This window comes from Vombatus ursinus, unplaced genomic scaffold (genome assembly GCF_900497805.2).
Source record: "Vombatus ursinus unplaced genomic scaffold, bare-nosed wombat genome assembly UNPS02009205.1, whole genome shotgun sequence".
Classification (NCBI taxonomy): domain Eukaryota; kingdom Metazoa; phylum Chordata; class Mammalia; order Diprotodontia; family Vombatidae; genus Vombatus; species Vombatus ursinus.
Window position 1 is genome coordinate 48,205,099 of NW_020948983.1, and position 23,748 is coordinate 48,228,846.

Below are 23,748 nucleotides of genomic sequence, written 5' to 3' on the forward strand. Positions count from 1 at the left end.
AGTAGTAGTAGTAGTAGTAGTAGTAGTAGTAGTAGTAGTAGTAGTAGTAGTAACAATAATAAGAATAACTAGGATTTATATAGGACTTTAAGGTTTGCAAAGAGCTTTCAGGTTATCTCATTTGATCTCACGTATTAAGTGATAAGGGCAGGCAGGTAGATGGGGTGGCACAGTGGTTAGAGTTCCAGGCCTGGAATCAAGAAGATGCATCTTCCTGAGTGCAAATCTGGCCTCAGACACTTACTAGTTGTGTCATCTTGGACAAGTCACTTAAACCTGTTTGGTTCAGTTTCCTCATCTATAAAGTGAACTGGAGAAGGAAGGCAAATTAATCCAGTATCTTTGCCAAGAAAACCCTAAATGGGGTTACAAACAGTTAGAAATGACTTAAAAATGACTGAACAACTAAGTGATAGGTGATCAATAAATGCTGTGTTGATTTGAAGATAATAGGGTGCTCATTGCTATGAGGATTCAAACATGAGACATGGTCCCTTACCCTTTAGGACCTCAGAGTTTCAGTGTGGCCATACACAACTGAAAGTTAAACACCATGGTCGAGCCATCCATATTCCATGCATAATGAGTGGTTCAAAGAAGAGTCACCACAGGAGATACAAGGAAGGAGAAATTGCTGTAAACTGGAGTAGAAAAAGAAGACTCCATAAAGGAAAGGGATGATTCCCTTTAGGAAAGATCTAGAAAGGAAGGAGTCCCTTGTACCACAAAGAGGGTGTAACTCTTTAAGATTCCCTATTGATTATCAATTATCTGAAACTATTGAAAATTATGAATCTGGGAGCTACACACTATTCAAATGAAATTTTTTGCTCAAATTTTCCTAACAAAAGTGACTCCTAGCATTGAAAAGAATGAAAGAAAGAAGGAAAAGCAGAGGAAGAAAAAAACTTAGAACAAGTTAAGAGCATTGAAAATATTTACCCCCTTACAGGATAGTAGGCACTTAAGGGGGTGGTGGGGTGGGGTTTTCCTTTTTTATGGAAGAGAATGCTTTGGATGAGTTTTCTCGGGAATGTGTATTGGGAGCCATTTCGAAGCAAAGGAAAAAATAACCATGGGCTTTGACTAAATTAAGGTTCATCTGTTCTTTAGGTAGAGTCAGTTTCTCTTCTTCAATTAGGCAGAAAGCCAAAAGACATTAAGAGAATGGTCCACATCCACATAAGCTCTCCACTTATTTTTCTGTGTTTTCTAAAGGATTGTTCTACAAACCAGAAGCAAGTATTGTTTGAATGATTTCCTGCAATAGAGCTAGACCATAGAGAAAAGTCTACTTCACAATGTCCTTTGATAACTACAATACTCAACTAATGGCAAATGTGCTGTAAGGATCTACTTTAGGGCTTCCAGCCCATCCGATTCACTTCCTACTATAGGAGATTTATTTTAAACATTCAATCAGTTTACAAATATTTAATAAGTACTTATCATGTGTATACTTAGCATTGTGTCAAACATTGGGGAATACAAGAAAAGTCAAACAAACAAAGAAGTTCCTGCCCTCAAGGAGATTATATTCTTTCTAATAACAACATGGAGATTACACTCTTAATTTATAACAACAACAAGGAGATGACATTCTTTTTAATAAGACAACATGTAAACAATAGGTCCATACCAGATATATACAAAAGTGGTGGAGAGCAACCTTAGCTTTAAGAATAATTTTTTCAAAAGATAAGCAAGACTGAGCAGGGAAAATAGAGACTTAGCTTGGAATGGATCAGAATTACCCCATCCATCAAAGTTTATCACTTTTTAGCCAGTAGCCTTGGTCCACGTTAAAGCTAATGAACCAGCTTTGCCCCTTAGTCAATTTTGAGTTCAGATATTAAGCTCTTTGCTCCTTTCTAAGCAAATCACTGAATCTCCTGGGAAGGGGGAGCAGAGGAACCAAAGACTAAAATACTCACTGCTAGTTATTTACTTCAGCAACAGTGGTTTCCATTTGGTGTCCAGACATCACTAAGCACGACTTCTGATGGAAACCGCAGAATTGACAGCAGCCCACTAGGAAACACTGTCAACCCTATAAATTAGATTGGAGAGAAAAGCATCATTGAAACAGCAGAAAGCTGGTAAACGTTTTCTTCCTTTATAAGAATAAACTAACAATGGAGGACACATGGACCACACAAAGAAGAATACGGGATTGTCAGCAACCTCACTGTCCTGCTCAGGCTGCTTTAATTATGAAGGCTTGTAGTTGTATTCACTGATGGGGTGGTTTTGATTAGTGGGAAAGTTAAGGAACAGTGATAACAAAGCAACACAATTTATCCCTCTGCCTTTTCCCCACCCTTACCCTCCCCCACACATACATACATACTTTATAGGATTAACATTTAGGGAAAGTAAGGTTCCAGTGGAATTTGACTATAGCAATCAATCATCTTTAATGATCTTGTTTCTTGCTGAATTTCTAAGTGTTAAATAGATAAATGTTCAAAAAACACACCTTGCTCGCTCTCTCTCTCTCTCTCTTTCTCTCTCTCTCTCTCTCTCACACACACACCCACACCCACATTCAAGACATTAAAAGATAGCCCCCAAACACAGTGACTTGATTTTCAGAATGATGAAAAAAAAAAGGTCCTGTTTCTACCAAGATGATCATTTTTTCCTAAGATTGCAATACTACTCATCTAGGTCCATCCAAATGAATATAGCTGTGGTTGAAAAGACAATTTATATATGAGGCCATAAAAAAGAGACTTTTTCCAACAGGAGATCATACACTGGGAGTAAGAAACAGAGAAGATTAATAATATAAAGTATATTTGCTCAAGAGATCAAAATCTTGCATAGCCCGTTAATCAGAGCTTGAACTTTAGGGCAAACATGTTCATTGCTTTCTATTTATCAAAAGGAACACGGGATTCATTAGCTTCTCAATTCAACTATTTGATTTTGACTACCAGCTCATTAAGAGCTCGTTTTCAGGCTAGCATTCACCAAATTAATATGTAAAGGGTGAAAAAGATGCAAGGTTTCTATTCAAAAATGCTAAATAAACTGTCGGAGGGCAACAATGCTGCTTAGCCCCTGCTATCTGCAGAAGCCTGTGCAGAAGTCTGCTGTCCAGTTTCACACTGGGAAATGCCAGCAGAACTACAAGCAAGCTGATTTCGGCAGATGGGAAAAGAGCTAAGGCCAGGACAGCATGGACAGAGAAAATCAATCAACTGGGCTGGCAAAAAGGGTGACTTCACAGCTGACAATGCCAGCCATGCAGAGTAATGATCTTTTAGAGTAGGAAAAATGCAGAATCCAAGTGTCACACAGGGCATTTGGGGGTGGGGAGAGGGGGGATATAAGATTGGATCTGGGGGAGATAGTTACTCACCAAATCTGTTCATTATTTGCAGGCAGAAAATTAAACCATATTTCCTGTTTATCTGAAAGGCTGTGAGTAGAGAGATTCTGAGTGGTGATGAGCAGTTGATTCAGCCCCTGCCCCCTCACTGCTATTACTGCTCACTACAGCATTCAGATAGCTCAGCTTGCCTCTGTCTGTTACATTCACAGGTTCAAAAATGTTGCTTATCAGCAAGGGCAGTCCCAGTTCTCAGCAACTCCACAGTGGCTTGGTCATATTTGACTTTATTCCATATAATACCACTGATTTATGAAGCAGATAGTGGAAAACTTATTTTCAAGTTATTTAGACTTTCCACGGTTCTCTCTGAAAGTTCTGCTGTGTATGACCTCTGATTAGGTCACAGGGGGCAGTAATGGCTCCAGTGCCCATTGGCTTTGAGTATAAGACAACAAAAAATCCCAAACTGGGATATTACACAGACAAACCAAAAAACCCTCTACTTTGTAGCCTTGTAAGAGGACTATATAGTTAAATTTGAAGGGCACCGTGGAGGTCACGTAATTCAACACCTTCATTTTGAAGATGTAGAAAATGAGGCCAAGACAAGTTAAGTGACTTGCCCAAGTATAGTAAGTAGCAGAAGCAGGATTCAAATCCAGGTCTTCTAAGGCCAAATCCACTACCCTTTCCACTGTATTATGCTATTTGAGTCACCTTAAAAAGAGTCAAAAATATTTCAAAAGGACATAGAGCTTCATTACTCGACACCAGCAAAACCATACTGACTTTTGTTCTGATAAGCTATGGATTTGTTACCTTACTGAGGACATTAAAACTCCACCTAACTAGGATGGGGGCAGCAAAGTGGCTGAATGGATAAAGCACCAGTCTGGAGTCAAGAAGACATGAGTTCAAATGTAGACTCAGACACTTATTAGCTGGGTTACCCTGGGCAAGTCTATTTGCCTCAGTTTCCTCATCTGTAAAATGAACTGGAGAAGGAAATGGAAAGCTATTTCAGTATCTTTGCCAAGAAAACCCCAAATGGGGCCATGAAGAGTTGGACACAAACGAGAAGACTCAACAACAACAACAACTAACTGGGATGACTTGGGAATAGTAGGCTCTGGCTAACTGAATTCTTGATCAATTCATTCATTCCCTGCCATTTTTCCTTTTGGAAATCCATCCTCCTTTCTCCCTCATGTGATGTTTTTGTGTAATAAAATATCTATTAAATACTGCACAAAAATGTCAGAAATTGATACAAATAATGGGTTAACTAAGTGGTGACTATAAAGTCTTTACAACTTCAACTCTTATTGAAAATTTTTCTAAAAATATATTAGTTCATTTTCCTATCTAGGTAAGTCATTCAGTGACTATAATGAGCTTTCTTTTATGATTTGGGATCTTACCAGGGTCTCAGGATTATTCTAATTACACACACACACATACACATACACACACACACACACAAAATCTTACTTTAAGACTTAAAATATTAGTTGCCTTTATATAGGGCTACAGATGAATAAAGTGTAGGAAGCCAGACTGAATCTACAGTGACCCCTAGGGCATGCCTAAAAACATGCCTTTTTAAATGAGTAAGATATGAACTTATTTTCCTGTGATTAAAGGCATTCTCCTCAAAGGAGCGTGTGGAAAAATAAATCTAGTTGAAAGTAATTTGTGGTTCTGATTAATTGAGGTTTTGCTTCAAGCACATTCCCAACTGAGTCACCTGAAACAAGAATTCTACAAATTAAATCCAATTTTCTCTTTAATTGCCATTGAAAAATGGACCTGCTTTCCTATTTGGAAATATGCCTCCAGCATCAATGCCTTTATATCAGTATGCATTGCAGAGGCATGTTACTGGCCTCATAGGACTATCATAGAATCACAGATTTGGAGCTGGAAGGGTCCTTAGGCTTCATCTAAGCCAACTCTCATATTTTGCAGACTGAAGGAACTGAGGCCTAGAGAGGTTAAGTGATTTGCCCAAGGTCACATGGTTATCTAATAAGAAGTAAAACTGGGTGTTTCTCTCATTTTTCTGTTCCAACTCCTCTCACCCTTTACTCAAGGGTTACTATTCTTGCCATTGCCTGGTCCTGGCCCCCAAATGGCTGTGTTTCTCCATTTTGGTAGGGACAAATAACTCATGGTATAGTCAATTCCAAGGTATGGAACAGGGAAGAACCTGACAAAGAATCCTATCACTCAAATTCTGCCACTAGGTTTAGGATCATGCCAAGAGGATTGGCTGATGCTATGCCAAGAATCTAGATGTGTGCCATGGACTGCTTCTTGATGAAAACTGGAAACTCCTACAATTATTACAGCAGAAGCATCTACAGCAACAACCATAGCTTTGGTGGGGCCTCCAGTGCCCATCATTGTTGCCTAAAAGAGTTATGGGATAGGTCACAGTGGCCAAGGGCTTGTTGAATCTCGTATTATGCTCAAGGAAACCAGCTAATTTCCAGAACTTTCAATATCCTCATGCATGTACCATGATAAGTAGCAATACGTGTGCAGTGCTACCTCCAAAGTATCAAAGGCTGCTCCTGCTGCTTCTCATATTTGTAGGATTGTGCAGAGCCTAACATTGCATTGCCTTCTCTTCTGTTCAGTTTGTAGCAATTAGCAAAGGCTAGGGTTGAGATATCACTTCCATCTACCAGTGCTATGCCTACCCTGAGAAGTCAAATCAATGGACTGAGCACTAAACCTCTGGGGTCTGCCCTCTCCCTGATCTAAATCACAGTTTTTCCAAGAGAACAAGAAGGAAACATTGATTGGTATTCTTTTCTCCTATACCTTGACTTTTGTTGGAATCTTACGCGGGACTCAGAAGGAACCATGCACATCAATTATTGCTAATTTGTGCAGGCCACTGGTGCATTCAAGATGGCTCCTTGGAAAAGAACTGAATGTTCCATAATAGGAAAGCTTCAAGAAAAGTATACTAAATATGCTTCTTGCTTTATAAGTTACAATATAGCATAATTTTACTACTGAGTATTTTTATATTAAGAGATATCTTGAAGGAAATATGGTAGAAGGAAAAGAGCTCATGACTAAGAATTAGATCTGGGTTTTTATCTTGATTTTATACATTTGGCTGTGTAACCTTGAGCAAGTCATTACGAAGTCTCACACAAAGAGCTCAATAAGAATATTTTGAATTGAAGTGAACTGAAATTTTCTGATCCTTAGTATCCTCGTCTATAAAATGATGGTTTGAATGTAAGTGAGCAGCTAGGTGGCACAGGGGATATTGTGCTAGGACTGTAACTGGGAAAAACTGAGTTCAAATACAGCCTCAAACACTACCTGTATGACCCAGGGTGAGTCATTTAACCCTGTTTGCCTCAGTTTTCTCATCTGTAAAATGAGCTGGAGAAGGAAATGACAAACCATGCCAGTATCTTTGCTAAGAAAACCCCAAATGGGGTCACAAAGAGTTGGACACATCTGAATCACAGGAACAACAACAAAATGAATGGAAGCATCTTCAGCTCACTTTCTAGCAGTTTTCAATTGTACAGTTCTACATATTTTCTGACTTGTGTAATTGGGGCAGAAGGAAAGGAATAGTAATAAAAGTTTTCAAAGCCACATTATGACAGGCCAAGGACAAACCAGGAATGACCAGGACTCAAACAATGGACAATGAGATGAGACATCTAGGTAATTAGTTCTTGGGGGGTTTAGCAGTAGATAAATTTCCAGGATAGGCAGGTGATTGATACCTCAGAACTCCAGACATGCGGACTAAAGTTCATGCACATTGTCATCTCCCTGGAAGGCTTAGGAATAACTCTAGTCCTAAAACAAATGACTTACCAAGTAAGAATTCAAATATACTCAGAAGGTTGGGAATCAAGTGACAGAAATCTAGGTCAGTGCAATAGATGCATCACAGCTAATGATGCTCTTTTTTTTTTTTTTTTCAGAACATGAATCCGTGGGTCTTTATATTGCCCAAGAGTAAGAGTTGGAGGCTCAGTGATATAAGGAGACATATGTTCACTTAAGATGTTTGCCAGAATCATTGAAGATGCCCTCACAGAGTCCAGACAAAAGAATTTGGCATGCCAATTACCCAGCTGTGCATATACATAAAGCCCTATGTCTGGAATGCACCCACTTTTGAACTCTACATTTCAGAATGCATCATTAACTTCCTTTAGGACTCAAGTCAGTTTACACTTCCTTTGTGAAGCCTTCCTTGAACCCCCCCCCCATTCATTAGTGTTCTGTCTCCCTCCTAAAATTTCTTATATTTACTTATCTATATTCATGTTGTTTCCCTCTAGTAGGATGTAAGTTCCCTGTGCGCAGGAATTGTATGCTTTTTGTCTTCGTACTCCTAGCATACTGCCTAGGCCCTACTAAACGTTTGCTAAATTGAATTGTTTGATTGCACATACATAACCTATATCAAATTGCTTATCATTTTAGGGAGGGAGAGGAAAAGGACAGGGGAGAAAAATTTGGAACTCAAATTTTTTTTTAAATGAATGTGAAAAATTGTTTTTACATGTAATTGGAAAAAATAAAATAAATTGAATGGTTGCTGGAGGATTCCCTATTAATGGTGAGGTTCCTCAAACAATTCTATTTTAAAATGACAGGGTACTACAGTCAAACATCAGCTTTTGCAAGGGTAGTATTCCTAGAAAACAGCAGGAAAGTAAAAAATGTGAATGTTGATACATTGAATTTGGATATATTGGGAAATAGGGGGTTAGGTTCTCTCAATCACCAAAGACTGTAATGTGAAAATATACTTTTCTGCATACAATTCTCTATAATAAAACATTAATTCTGATAATATGTGCTTTTCTTAACACAATAACCATGAAATAATGCGTAAGATTCAGTACTCAAAATAAAATTACTAATATACAAAACATTTTTCACTAGTAATTCCGTAGAATTCTGTGACTTTTTGTACTAACATGCCCATTAAAAAATTAATTTCAGATAATATTCACTTTTCAATACACATGAAATCTATAGTACATAAATACTTTCCTCTTTTTTTGTAGATATAATGAATTGCCAATTGATTAACACCAAACTCAAGGTGTACAGTTGCTGTAGACATTCCAGCACGAAGTTTTTCTAACACCTTTATTTTCTCACCAAGTCACATCACTGACTTTGCACACTTGGGTTTAGAGTCCAAAAGACTTGCACTATGCTTTGCAGGCATAATTGCAACACAAAACTTGGGTTTTAAAGGCAAACAGTGAAAAGATACAAGGAATGCATGAAGAAGCTCTTTACTCTACAGAGGTAAGATAAAAAGATCACAGAAGTGCCTGGTAGGATACCACCCACTCCACAAACTTGCATACATCACACCGCTCATTTTTTTTTTCCTACCGTTCATAGACGCAAATGTGCATGGTTGTCAACACAGAAGTGAGAATGAGGTTGGTTAATAATAAAACACAAAATGCTTGAAGTCGCAAAAGTTAAACACATGAATGTTGAGAATTGACTGTAATTATATCAAGCCTTATAAAATAACAAATAGTCCTTAGTAAACACCACAGCTATATGAGAAAGATTGGGCTATCTAATCAAAATGGATGAAAATCACAATCTATTTATGTTTTAATAACCATTGCATTGAGTCAGTCTAGCTACCTGTGTAAGCACAGTGAGCACACGTGCGCACACACACACACACACACACACACTCACCATGGTAGACAGTAAAAAATTACTGGATTTGGAATCAAAACACTTGAGTTCAAATCCAAGCTCTGTCAATTACTACTTATGTGGCTTTGGGCAAGTCACAATTACTCTAGGCCTCGATTTCTTCCTTTGTAAAATGAGCAGGTCAAACTCGATGACCAATAAAGTCCCTTCCAGCTGTAAATATATAATCCTATGATCCAGTTAGGCTCAGAACAGAAAGGACATGGAGACTAGGACATACCACACTTGAGAAATCATGCAGTGTTTTCCATTATCCCAAACTGCTTATGGCTGCAAAAACAATGACACTATAAGCCTAAGAACCATGATACCAAGAAAATTGAAATTATAAGTAACCCAGAGGGCAATGGAAAGATACCTGCCTTTGCATTAGGTGCAAATATTTTGCAGTATGTTACCTAGATGATTCATGTATGGAAAATGACATGAAACATCATTCAAGATATATATGATAAGAAAAAAAAAGACAAATCAGTCATCCTGTGAGAATGAGAGATGCCAGGTGTATAATCCAAGTGTTATAGTGGTGGCAATAATAATGATAATGATAACTGAAATGTATGTAGATTTTAGGTTTGCAGAAAGTTAACATGCATTACATACAGGTGCCCTGTGAGGCAGGTACTCTAGGTATTATCTCCACTTTACAGATGTGAAAACTAAGCTCACAGATGTTAAGTGACTTGTCAATAGTTGCACAACTAGTGTGAGAGATGAAACTGAACCAGGGCCTCCCTAAAGTCTAACACCAGACCTCTATCCACTCGTTATATCATATACTTGGTATATCCCATCACACACACACACACACACACACACACACACACACACACAATATTAAAAGAACCAAAGTAAAACATTCTGTGAATTGGGTTTCCAGAGGATTTCTGAAAAGACAAGCTTAAAGATCACATAGCATAAGGAGGCAATTCTCATTTGCTTGAAAGAGAGCTCACACTGAGGAAATCACAGATCCGTTCCAATGGCAGAGTACCAGGGAGAGGACTGGTCCCTGGACTATGTCTTCAAGTAGGGAAGAGTTAATTGTCTCCAAGGACTTTGTCTCCAGGTTACAGAGAGTTTGGAGTAGGAAGTCAGGCCAGTTACTACAGGACTACTATAATAGCCAGCATATTCAAAGGAAACCCTTAGAATTCCAAGCATACTTCCTGGTTCTGATGACAAACAAGGACACTTGATTTTCTTAATGCTTTTAAATTTTTTTTAATTTTTTAATCCTTGCTAAAAATCCTTTTTAAACCTTGCTAAAACTTGCAGAGACCCCAACAGAACAAGTAACTCGGTAATCATTTCACACCTGCGCTTTTATTTCCAGAGATCATCTGGATACCAACTCAGATTTACTGTGCAGATGTTTATACCAAACACAAAACCTTCAGATGAAAAGGTTTAGACTTTCTCTCTGAATCAGATAGGCTTATTACAGTCTAACCTCTACACAAAGTTGCTTTAGGGAGAAAAGGTAGAGTCTTAATAAATCTTCTCTATTAATTTCTCAGTTTCAAGGATCACTTAGAGGAATGGTTTTATAAAGACATTTATGCTCTGGCCATAGAGACATTCAAGAAGTATGTCCTGCTTCTCTTCAGATGCCCCTTATGAATCATTTATTCTAGTATGATCACATGGTTCTTTTCTAAGAAGTAGAATATCCATCCCTTGGAGAAGTCAGATTTCTTTGTGGCAATTAGGGATGTCGATAGTTACTGTCTTAAACAGCAACCAGTCTCAATATCTCTCTTCCTTCCTTTCCCTCCTGTTCTTTGCTATCACTCAGAAGGCCACAAATGTGAATATTTCTGTTGCTCTGTTCCTCTGGAACCATGACTATAGAAATGGATACAAGAGCTAACTTGGACACTATGATATAATCATTTAAAAAAGCTTCATTCATCATTTAGTGAGACTCCAAAGAAGGAAGCTCCAAACCAAACTCAACTCTTTGGGTACCAGTGGAAATAAGATACACTAACAAAGTCTTCACCACAAAACACACAGTCAATCTTCCTACACCTCCCAACCTAAGACAAATTTACCCTATGTAATTTTGTCTGGTTCCCTTTGGGGTAACCAAGAATCATTTCTTGTATTGCCTCTAGCACACAGGAGGCAGATTGTCTTTGCCTTCATTAAGATGGCAGAACTGGTTTGGAAGATTACAAACCTTGACTTCTTTTAATTCAATCAAGGTGCTCTCCATATAAACTTTACCCTTTCCCTACTAAAAGAGGGGGGAAAAGGAGGAGCAGGAATGTATATATTCCTTCAATTCTTTTCTCAGACTCAGAGATCTATTACTGGTATTGGTTTGATTGGACTTCCAGAACCTACTCCCCAAGGTTGCCTACAGTCCAAAAAAACACCATTGTACATATTAAAAAAAATGAAGGCCCTAGTGTTGCTAACTTGTTTGTAATCTTGGCAAAACATGCCTCAGTACTAAGTTTCCCATGACAGAATATTGCGGATTAGTTTAAAGTGATTTAATTTACACTGTCTCTGTCAAAGTTGAGGTAATGGATTTAGACATTTAATTTTGCTAGCCATCTCCCAGAACACTTTAAAATAAAATCCCATGCAATTCATTTCCACCAGAAGACCCCAAACCAGGATTTTTTGCCCCCTCTTCCCAAAACATCTAATTCTTCTCAAATTAAGAAAATTTCTCCCCATGCAAAGAAGGTAGGAGATCAAATTTCAAGGAATTAAGGATTTAGAAATGTTTCCTTAGATTATCCTTCTTATGATTTCACTTTTATTTAATGATAGCTTTGACTTTATTAGACAAAAATAAGGTAGAAAACTAATAATGTTAAGTAATAAACCTTCCTTTTACACACAACAATCTGGGGTGGGAGAGAATCACTGGCAATGTTTTTATTTATTGAACTTTTGTTTATTCCCTTTTTTCACACTACCCTCTGTGTAGTCTTATATATCAGTCACCACTAACCCCACACCCACAGCCAATGAAAATTAAGATGGGCTCTAGCTTGGTACCATCTGCTGAAATCAACTCAAGGGGCTTTCAAAGTACATCATAGTCTCTCTAAGTTTGTAGCAAAGAAACTGATCCCTCCCATCAGAGCACTGACAATTATCAAAACTAACACTATTACCAAGATACCTACTAGTAAGATAGACAATCAGAAAAGGATTTTCTTCTATAACTAGAATTCCCATTATTAACTAAATCAAAGCTAAGTTGACCACAGAACTATTCAGTCAGAGAAAGTACTGTTTTCCTAAAGCATTCTATTACTCTTAAAAATCTTAGAAACTGAAATATATGGTGACTTCCAAGTACTAAGGTAATTGTAGCATTTTCAAACTGCCTTTTTGAGGTCATCTTTATTTCAAAGATTTGAAAATAAGGGAGATAAATTAAAGTGTCAATCACTTTCTGTAGTAGATCTCTTTCTAGAAGTAATGACTAGAATTTCTACAAATCAAAACATTTTATAAAGCATATTAAAGGAGCTTACTTTTCAAAAAAAACCTCTATAGGGAATCTTTAAAAAATAAAAATAAAACAGAGACTTCTTGTAGGAAAAAAAAAGATCATTGCCAATAGCTTATAAAATTAGATTTTCATGCTTGACTTGCTCAAGTGGTGGTATCCTTCCTATGTGTTCAAGGTCATTAATACCAAGTATGTCAATTGACACAAATTTTAAAAATAACTTCACTCTAATTTATTATAATTTCTCATATCTGTATAAGTGTACCTTAAATATAATAAAAATTATAAGATATTACAGTTTTGTTGTTCAGTCATTTTTGGTCATGTCTGACACTTTGTAATCCCTTTTGGGGTTTTCTTGGCAGAGATTCTGTAGTGATTTGCCATTTCCTTTTCCAGCTCATTTTAAAGACGAGGAAACTGAGGAAACAGGGTTAAGTGACTTGCCCAGAGTCATACAGCTAATATGTGTCTGAGACGAGATTTGAACTCAGGAAGATGAGTTTTCCTGCCTCTAGGCCTGGAACTCTATCCACTGTGCCACCTAGCTGCCTTTTTTAATCCATTAAGACAAAGAAAATAGAGTAGGATGAAAATTTTTATTATAATTTTACTTTGAAATAAAAATTTTTATCCTACTATATTTTCTTTAACTTAATAGATATTTTTAAAAATGCACAGTGCCAATTGATGCTACTTGGTATTCTTAAATTCTGATCCTTCTAGGGTTAAAGGGAGCAGGAAAAACCAGAAATCTCATGAATCCATCCTAGGCTAGAACTTTTCCAACTGGAGGGAGGATAGGGCAGAGGGGCAAGACCCAGGCAGAATGTTAATGGCTTAAACCAACTAAGCTTCAAAGTTTCTAATGTCCTTTTCATTTCAGTGGCAAAAGCAAAATGTGGGCTATGTGAAATCAAATTTGTTTTACAAAGCACTTGCATTTATACGCATTTGATTCCTACACCATTTCTATGAGGTAGAGTAAGGCAGGTATTATAATACCTATTTTAACAGAGGAGGAAATAGAAGGCTCAGAAAGAGATTGAGGAACATACTCAATATCACATGTGTCAGAGGAAGGACTGGATTCATAGCTTTACAGGTAGAAGGACACTTAGAGGTCTGATGCAGTAGGGTTTAGTGGAGAAGATTCTGGACTTAGGAATCTGAAAAGCCTAGGTTCAAATACTCCTTTAGACACCTGTTAACTGTGTGATCCTAGGTAAATCAATGAAGCTCTTTGTGCCTCAGTTTCCTCATCTATAAAATTAGGGTGGAGTGGGGGTGAACTTAAGTTCCCTTCCATCTCAAAATCTATGATCCTATTATGTAGTCCAATCCCATCACTTCATCTCAAATGAAGAAACAAGGGAAAGAAATAAGACTTGGGAAATGCCTTGCCACAGATGCATTAAAGGTACAGAAACAGAATTTGAACCCAGATCCACTGCCACCAGGGCTAGGGCTCTTTCCACTGTAGCCAGGCTGCTTCCCAGGTACACCAACATATAAATATTATTTAATAAGATATTATTGCTATTGCTCAGCTAAAATTTCTGTTTTCTTCCTTTTTTTAAGAATCAAGCTAACTTCTCCTCTCACCAACTTCCTATTCTTCCTGTGGTCACTAAAATATGGTCCAAAATGGACACATATTGCTCACATTCTAAGAGATTTGGAAGAAAAATTAAATACTACTGCATAGTACCCCAATAAAAGAACTACCAAAAAATCAATAGTACACCAAGGAAAGCCATAAATTGGGAGAGCAGGAACATGTATTTTATGATAGACATGATTTTTCTAAAATTATTTGAGCTTTGAGTGCTTCATTGCCAAAAAACAGTTCAATTTATTTCAAGAACATTAGATTTTTAGTTAGTAATTCTATTATAGATGAATTTTAAACCCTTTGCTCTCTCATCAGAAGTACAGTATTTATTTTGGTGGGCCAGATATTCCCCTGTGGTAATTGAATTCCATTTCGGCCATGGCACAGTTACACAAAACAAAAATCTGACCCAGTATTTCAAAATTCAACTCTAGGTCAAGCAATAGACATCTTAGAGCTAACTCATTCTGAAAAGTGTATTTCATAGATTTTTATTTTCACTCTGGGGCAACCATGAAATGTAAACATTTACTTCACATTCTGTACAGTCAGCAGGAGAAACATTTGTTTTTCATAAGGTGAACTGATTGCATTACCGTCATCCCACTGATGTAATAAAGCAAATCATTTCAAATGAATGGCAATTGACAATCCACAAGGAATAGCACATTACCCTTCCATAAAACGTATTTTATGGTACAGTGGCAGGTAGGGAGATAGAGATCTCCTACTTTATCTAGCATCTGCATTTAAAAAAAATTTTAATGGATTCAATTTGGACCGAAAATATATAAGCAAACCCAATCAATCTCTACCCCAGAAGGACAGCTCTCATGACTCTGATGAGATTCCCTGTGGAGAAGTGCAAGGAGTCACTGTAAATTAGCTTCCTCAAGTGTCCTCTGAAGGATTTATGAAGGGGAGAAGGAGAGAAATGAAAATGAGAACAGGAAAGAAAAACAGAATGAAGATATCATTATTATTCCTTTGTCTTATCCATTTTTCTGGATGGCTCGGTGTGGCCCTGCCCCACTATGGGAAGCATAATTCAAAACTCAAGCCCTAAGTTATATATCTAGTAGTGGGGTTGTATTGCATTGATTCATTCACATTCTCATGTACATGGCTTTGTGGTACTACCTTCCTTGACTGTTCTCTCTTTTTTCCCAATATCTAACTGATTGTCGAATCAAGTCCATTTCATCTCCTCAATATCTTTCACATCTATTCCCTTCTCTCTACTCATATTGTAATCATCCTAGTCCAGGTTCTCATGACTTCTTACTTGGACCACTAAAATAGCCTCATGATTAGTCCCCCTACAACCAATCTCCACCTTTGAATGCATCCTCCATCCAGACGCCAAATTGATATTCTGAGATCAAGTGCTTACCATGATGTTCTCTTCTCTTAAGAGAATAAAATTGGTCAAATACTGACACTAACAGAAATTTTCTAGGTGAGATCACAAGCCAAAGAAATTTTCTAAGAGAGTCCCTTCTCCCCAAGTATATCTGGATCTCAGGGCCAAAGTCTAAATGACACATGGCTAACACATCTCTGGTTGATTTTTATGCCCTAAAACTAATAAATGCTTTTCCCCTTTCAATAAATAATTCAATAATCATTGAATAAGCACTAATTATGTATAGACTACTATGTCAGGCATCAGAAGAGATACAAAGTTCAGATAAGGCACAATCACTTGCCTTATGCTGCTGTAAGGATACATGAAACATGTACAAATAACTATATACATAAAGCGTGTGATCGGGAAGGTGCAAAGATTAGTGCTGTGCAATCAGTATGTTTCCTCTAGGGGATGGCAATTGAGATAGGCTTAGAAAATATGAATAAGAACTCAACAGATAAGGGGGGTGGGGAAGAGCATTCCAAACACAGAAAATGGTATAAGCAAACATATGAGGAAGAGGGAAATGCAAGACACATACAGGGGGTGTCAAGTAATCTGGTTTAGCTAAAGGATAGACTATGAAGAGAGGTATTGTGTAAGCTAGAAAGGTAGTATGGCACCATATTTTATTGGGCCTTGGAAACTAGGCAAAGAAGGTAGCATAAAGTTTATCCAGGAGGCAATAAGAAGACATTGAAGGATTTTTAAAAAGGGAGTTATTTGACTAAATTTGCACATACAGAAAATAAGTCTGGCAGCACTAATAAACAGTAGCTTTGAAAGGAGTGAGGCTGGGGGAATAGTAATGAGGTAGGAAGCCTTGTTAAGAGACTGGTGCAACTCTCCACATGGGTTTTAATAAGACCCTGCACTAGAGTGGTGGCAATTGGAGGAGAAAGGGGTTGAATGTATGAGATATTGATTGCAGAGGTAAGCTCAGAAAGACTTGGTAAGTGACTGGTTACCAGAAAGATGGGGGAGGAAAGAGTCAAGGATTGTTCCATGATTCAAAACTGGGAAAACAATCACACAACTGACAGAAATAGTGAAATAGAAAGAAAAAATTTTAGAAGACAGATATTTTCTCCATTATCATTGAACCATGGGGTTGGAATGGACCCTGATAGGTCATTATATCTCTGGACAAAATTATATGTAGAAAAGCAGCTCTTTATTCTTTCCTGAAAAACTTTTGGAAGAAACTCCATAGGCACCCTGTTATACAAAAGGAGGTTTCTGTTATCTAACTCTGTAAAGTATTTTGATTCACTTTTATAAGAAAGACATTCATGTAAAATTTTGATTATATTATACAGATTTCTCAAAAAGTATTACACACTTAGGTAAGCCAGAGTTTATTATCCTGATGCTCTGAAAGAGAAATAATTCTTTTTACCAGTATCACTTTTTGGTCAGGGATGAAAGTTCTATAACTTTAATTAGTTGATCACATGAAGGTTTCTTCTTTAAAGAATGGAATGATTATTGAACAAAAATAAATGATACACTGAGTATGGCTAAAGTCTGAAACTAGAGCTGTCTATAACTCTAAGTAGCTAGTTCTTTGTTTTTGTTTTTGTTTCAGTTCTCTCTTTACCTTGGAAATTAAATGGATTGTATTTGTTTCAGTTTCTATAGATTCTTTGTTTCAGTTCTCTCTTTACTTTGGAAATAAAATGGATTGTATTATAATTGATCTTGGGAGTTACTATCACCATCCAGTAGTTGGCAAAAGATGGGAAGACATGGACACTCAGATTTCCAGACATGAAAAATAACATTTCCTACACATACAGCATTCTTCCTATCTTTATGATTGACTGAATGGTCCCTTTCTGGACCCAAGATTCTCAGTTTTCACACTCAAACTACTTAAAAAGGAAAAGTAATGATTTTTTTTTAATTTTTGCTGTTATATTTTGAGTTTCATTTTGTCTCCCTCATTCCCTCCCAACCTCACGTTAAAGAAAGCCAACAATGGAACTATACAATACATACTTCCATATAGCAGTTCTTTCTCTGGAAGTGCATAGAGCTTAATCATCCTTTGAACAATATTGCATTACTGTAAACAACGTTCTCTTGGTTCTTCTAACTTCACTCTGAATTATTTCATGCAAGTCTTTCCATGTGTTTCCAAAACCAACCTGCTTTTCATTTCTTACAATGCAGTAGTATTCCAAGATGGTGATTTTTTTAGGAGAAGATTTATATGCATTCTTAGGTTAGGAATGAATTGATATTTAAGTTATTAGAGTAAGCTTTATTGATGCTTTGTTTTGTTTTGTTTTTCTTTCTACATTTCATGCTCTATCCTTCCCTTTCACTCCACCCCACCCCCAAGAATTGTAACTTCCCTTGTAATAAAGAAAAAAAAATTAAACCAGTAGCCTAGTTTGACTGAAATGTGGAGTACATGAAGGGAACTAATGTGAAATGATGGAAAAGTAGAATAGAGTGAGATTGCGGAAGATCTTAGAAACTAGGTAAAAGTTCACATTTTCACTTATAACCAACAGAAAGTCACTATAGGTTCTCAAGTAATGTCACCATCACACCTCTGTGCTAAGAAGATTAAATTGACAAAATTTGTAGGATGGAAGGTCATAGAGGGAATTAGAGGCAGAGAAACCAGTTAGGAAGCCATTGCAATGACCCAGGCAAGTGTTGATGAGGGTCATGTGAGAGGAGTGAAGGGAATGTGTACGAGAGATGTAGTGGTGGAATCTATAGAATAGGGGTTGGCAAATGGTTACATTCAGGGGATGATGGAGTGGAATAGTCCAAGATGACTGGGAAGTTTTGAGCCTGCTGACACAGTGTAGTAGTGCTGACAACACAACTAGAAGAGCTGGAAAGGATGATGAGTTGCCACCTCTGGATAAACTGAGTTTGAGGTGTTAATGATAATTCCAGATGGAAAGGTATAGCAAATGTAAATGTGATACTGGAGCTCATAGGAGAGAATAAGGCAAGATACATAGGTCTGGAGTTATCTCCATAAAGATGATAACTAAAAAAACACATTGAAGTAAATGAGATGGCCAAGGGAGAAAATATAAAGATAGATGAGAATGGCCCGAAGACTCAGTCTTGAGGAACACTCACACTTGGGTGTCAGGAGGATGAAGATGAGCCAGCAAAAGAGAAAGTGAAGACTGTAAGAGGTAGGAGGAAAACCAGAAGAGAACAGTATTGGGAACATGTCTGCCTCCCTATCTTTGACAATATTATAATTAATTACTGATTGATACTTGGTTATCTTATACTTGGAATGAGGTCATCTTCTTGACCTCTTCTACTCAGATACCATCAAAAAGGAGTTCTTTAAAAAAAATGAGGCAATATGAGTAATGAGACCAGACCAAGAGAACACCTTTCTATTGCTAACAGGATGGGACAACCCTTGACTAAAAATTGACCTGCCTTTTAAAAATGATAATGACTCCCAGGTCAAGCCTAAAGCTTTGAATGCAGAAAGTGTCATTTTGCCCTTAGCCCTCAGGAGAATTTGAAGAAAAGGCTAAAAGTTCAAGCAAAAAGGAACCAGACCAGTAGTGGCTGGAAGACACACATAGGAATTCCACTATTTCTTCTTCCTTCTCTGTGCCTTCTGTCTTTTCTGGCAGTCATGACAGAGGAAACACATTGAAAGATCCCTCTGCCCCTTTGATCTTTTCCTCCTTTGGTGAGAACTTCCATTTTAAGGTCTTGCCCAAACCAGCCGTGCTCACTCCTTCATTCTTCTCTAGACTTTCTTCCTGACTTTCTGGATTTCTCCATCATTACCCAGAAAAATATCTCTACTCCTCCTCTGATTTGTGATTTCTTCCTGAAACATGCCCTTATGCTCTAGATAGCTATACTCATTCCTTTATTCTTCTCTTGACGCTCCAAACTTATCCAAAATTCCATAGTAATACATTCTCTCCTCCTCCTCCTCATCTACTTCAGTTCCTTTTTATGTGCTGTCTTCTCTGTTAAAAATAGAATTTCTGCCCTCAGCAGCTATGTGAAAGACTGAATGAACCTGATCAAGTCACTTAACAACTCTTTTAGCTTATGTTTTTATCCTCAATGCTTAGCACATAATAATTGTTTAATAAATGCTTTTGACTTGGAGACTTGGAACACCTACAAAGTTATGACCTTTTACAAAATTTCACTTATTTAAATATAAGCAGTTATAAAGCAAATTTAATTTAATTTATTGTGTTCAATACTTTATGGTAAAGCATTAAAATTCTTTTAAAATATGTTAGGAAATGAATACAATGTAGTTTTGGTTCATTTAAGGTCTCCACATTCCAAGCTCCTGAAATGAATTGGGATTTTAAAATATGCACATATACATATGCATACATACATATGTATATGTGGTATGTGTATATGTATATAAAATCTGCCTTCAGAGTATAGTGGTCTCTAGAAAGGGAATAGAACTTTTATTTGTGTTTTTAAAATCCCTTTCCTCACTTCTCCAAAATATGATTAAAGGACACTGGAATTACAGAAGTTTCAGAAAACACTTTTATTAACTATATTGATACATTTATCTATCATCTATCTTCATGTACCTACATTCTACCTTCTAGACCAATGGACTCTACCATCCACCCTGCTGGTGAAATCCCAAAGCTATAGGACTTTAATAGGCCATGTCCTAAGGGACATAACCATCTCAGTTCTGGAACTCCCACCCTGGGGTCCATGATGTCTAGACTGGTGAGTATATCACATAGTTTATTGTATCTAGCCTGTCCCTGCCATGATTTGCATTCCACCCTGGCCATGTCACCATCCCACCCTGCTACAGATGAGTAAGAGGGAGCAAATTTCTTCTTTTGCTTCCCATTTCCCCCCATTATATGGTTATATAACCCAAAATACAAAGTTTAACAAATATGTCCCCATCTTTCCCCTCATAAAACCTTTCCACTGTAAATGCAATTGTTTTTCCTTTAAGATTTCTGTTCCCTTTCAAATCTTGCTTTATAAAAATACTAGGTCCCTTGATTCCAAATTCAATATCCTTTCCACTATATTATGCTTTAAAATGTTTTCTGTTTCTCTTCCACAAATCTGTCTCACAGGATTATTATAACACTGAACAAAATACTGGCAACTCCTAACTTGTGAAGGATTTGTTGTTTGGAACTCAGAAATTATTTCTCCTTAGAAATAATATGGGGCAGCTAGGTGGCACAGTGGATAGAGCACCGGCCCTGAAGTCAGTAGGACCTGAATTCAATCTGGCTTCAGACCAAACACTTGACACTTACTAGCTGTGTGACCCTGGGCAAGTCACTTAACCCCAACTGCCTAAAAAGAAAAAAAAAAAAAAACAAAACAAGAAAAAAAAGAAAGAAATAATGCTATACGTGGTGGTCAAGTTCCTAAGTCTTCTCGCAAAAACCTATTTAATCATTAGTATACCTGAAGGACAGCATTACATCATGTTGTCTTTCCTCCCTCACATAGTGCTTTGTACTTCTCTGCTCATAATATATATCATTGTGTACATATTAGTAATAATAATATGTAATATTTATATAATGCTTTGAGTTTTGCAAAGCACTTCACAAATGTTTTTCTTTGATAATACTTATAAATATTATGTTTGATAATATTTACAAATATTATCTCATTTGATTTCTTACAAGAACATTCACTGCAATGTAAATTCTATTATTATCCTCATTTTATTGATGAGGGAACTAAAGCAAAGAGTGGTTAAGTTACTTGCCCTAGTTCACTCAGTTAGTAAATGTCTGAGCCAGTATTTGAACTCAGGTCTTCTTTACTCCAAGTCCAGGATCCTATTCACTATACCATCCAGATGAAACACCACCAGCACTAAAGAATTAAAATTCCAGGTGACGCGAAGGACAATCAAAACATGCTTGGGTTCAGTACATCACCAATAATGGCTTCCATGCAAATGGTAGCATTAAAGACATAATCAAGAATATGTGTGACTGGAAAGGAAGGTGGGGTGTTCAAACAGTAAAACAAACGGCTAGGCCAAGTACTCTATTAATAACCACGGAATGTATACGAATCAGAGTAAGCTTTCTAGTGCATTTCATAGAGTCATTTAGTCAACAAGTACTTATTAAAAATTTGCTATGTACCAGGCATTATTGTACTAAATGCTAGGGGTATAGAGAAAGGCAAAAATAGTCCCTGCCCTCAAGGACCTCACATTCTAATGAAGACAACATGTAAATAATTAGATGCATATAAAATATGTGAAAAATAGATGGAAGATAATCTAAGAGGGGAAGGCATAAGCAGCAAAGGGGACTGGAAAGGCTTCTTGAAACGGAATTATAGAGATTTTCAGAAAGACCTAGATAATAACCATGTAGTATAAGGACCAAAAAGATTGAAATCTGAAAGGGTAGAGGGACCACCTACACAAAGGAGATCAGGAATCCATCAAAATCACATGTCTATTCTCCCTGCTGGAGTATAAATTCCAGAAGGACAGGCACCTGAGTATTATCTAAATTTTGTATCTGCCCCAGTACCAAACCCATTGCCAAGTCAGGACATCGGTGACATCTCCCTGCTAACTCCTGAAGTGGAAAAGGGGTCTCTTTTTAACACAACCCTACTCACACCTACAAAGCAAGAGGAACAGGGACTCTCTCAGTACCAGAAAAAAAGAACTGTAGCATGATAATGTCACTGAGTCAAATTAGGTAGGGCTTCCAGCAAGCTCAGTTTAAAAGGTGGGAGAATCTTACAAAGGATGCTGGCATGGGAAGAGTCCAGAGAAAAGAAAACTTGCTGCTGTGTCTAGATCATTCCAGGACTTCTGTGAGCAGCAGAAGTGATCATGGTGCCGAGAAATGTCAGAGAACCCTAGACTCCAGCGCCAAGAGATGTCAGAGCACTTTAGACTGCAGCAGCCGCACTGAGACGAGTCAACAGTTACCTCTACAAGGCTTTCTAGGTGCTACCAAGGAGCCAGTACTTCCAAGACTGCAGCCCTGGTGAGTTTCCCTAGTGCCATTCTGTGAGTGAGCTGATATGTCCTTCTCCCACTGATTGAGGGAAACAGAGGGGTGAATTGGGAATCATCTCCTGCTCTTGGGAGACATGTGGGGATGGCACCCATTTGAGAATGAGAATAAATAATTAGGATGATTAATAACTGATTCAGTTCCATGTTATTACCTTACTTTTTGTTTTATTTTATACTTCTTGCTTTGAATTCACGTATCATCTTGTTTGGTCTGATTGGCGGGGAAGTTCAGAGCTTTGAATCTGGATGACAATTGCCCCAACAGTATTATGAATTTGGATGTAGTTGGAGGAGAGGGGAGAAGGGCACATTGAGGTGGCCTCATTCCTGACTCCCCAGTCTTGTTTCTTTCTCCTATCCCCTCAACACACACACACACACACACACACACACACACACACACACACACACACACACACACACACATCCCTATAGCTGCAAATATTTAAAGACAGTGCTTTAAGAACTAAACAATTAGCTTTGGTCAGTGTTTAAAATATAATTGAAGAGGCTATAGCAGGTTAAAAACAACCACAACAAAGAAATAGAACATTAGAGTTTAGCACAGGTGTGGGGAACCTGCAGCTTCAAGGCCACATTGGCCCTCTAGGTCCTCAAGTGAGGCCCCTTTGAGGACCTAGAGGGCCACATGTAGCCTCAAGGCAGCAGGTTCCCCACCTCTGGTTTAGCACATGAAGGACAGACAGTTAAGCTTGAGCCCTCCTTCTTCAGCACTAAACAGAAAAGCAGATACCCCGACCAGTAACTATTTAAATGGTAGTGGAAGAAGGTGAAATAATAATAGTTAATAATATTTATTATCATTAACAATATTTATTATTATGAATCTGTTGTCCTCCGGAAAGATTTGTAATAATATAAAGTAGAGTCATAAAATACTACTAGATTTGGAATCAGAAGACTTGAACCTGTATGACCTTAATCTTTCTAGAACTTCTTTAGTTTTTCTTACTAGGAAAGGGGTTTTTAACTTTTTTTTGGTGTCACGCACTCCTTAGATGGTCTAGTGTGAAACATAATGACTCCTCTTCAGAATAATAGTTTTGACAGCATAAAGCAAAATATATCAGATCACAAAGTAAACCAATCA

At 37.4% G+C, this 23,748-nt stretch overlaps 1 protein-coding gene across 1 annotated transcript in view; it reads right to left on the reverse strand.

Moving 5' to 3' along the window:
- Positions 1-23,748, reverse strand: part of OTUD7A (OTU deubiquitinase 7A) — a 414,798-nt gene that overhangs the window by 305,921 nt on the left and 85,129 nt on the right. The window contains exon 2 of the mRNA XM_027851792.1: positions 1,935-2,050. The gene's annotated coding sequence lies outside the window, so the exon portion shown is untranslated. The remainder of the gene's footprint in view (positions 1-1,934; positions 2,051-23,748) is intronic.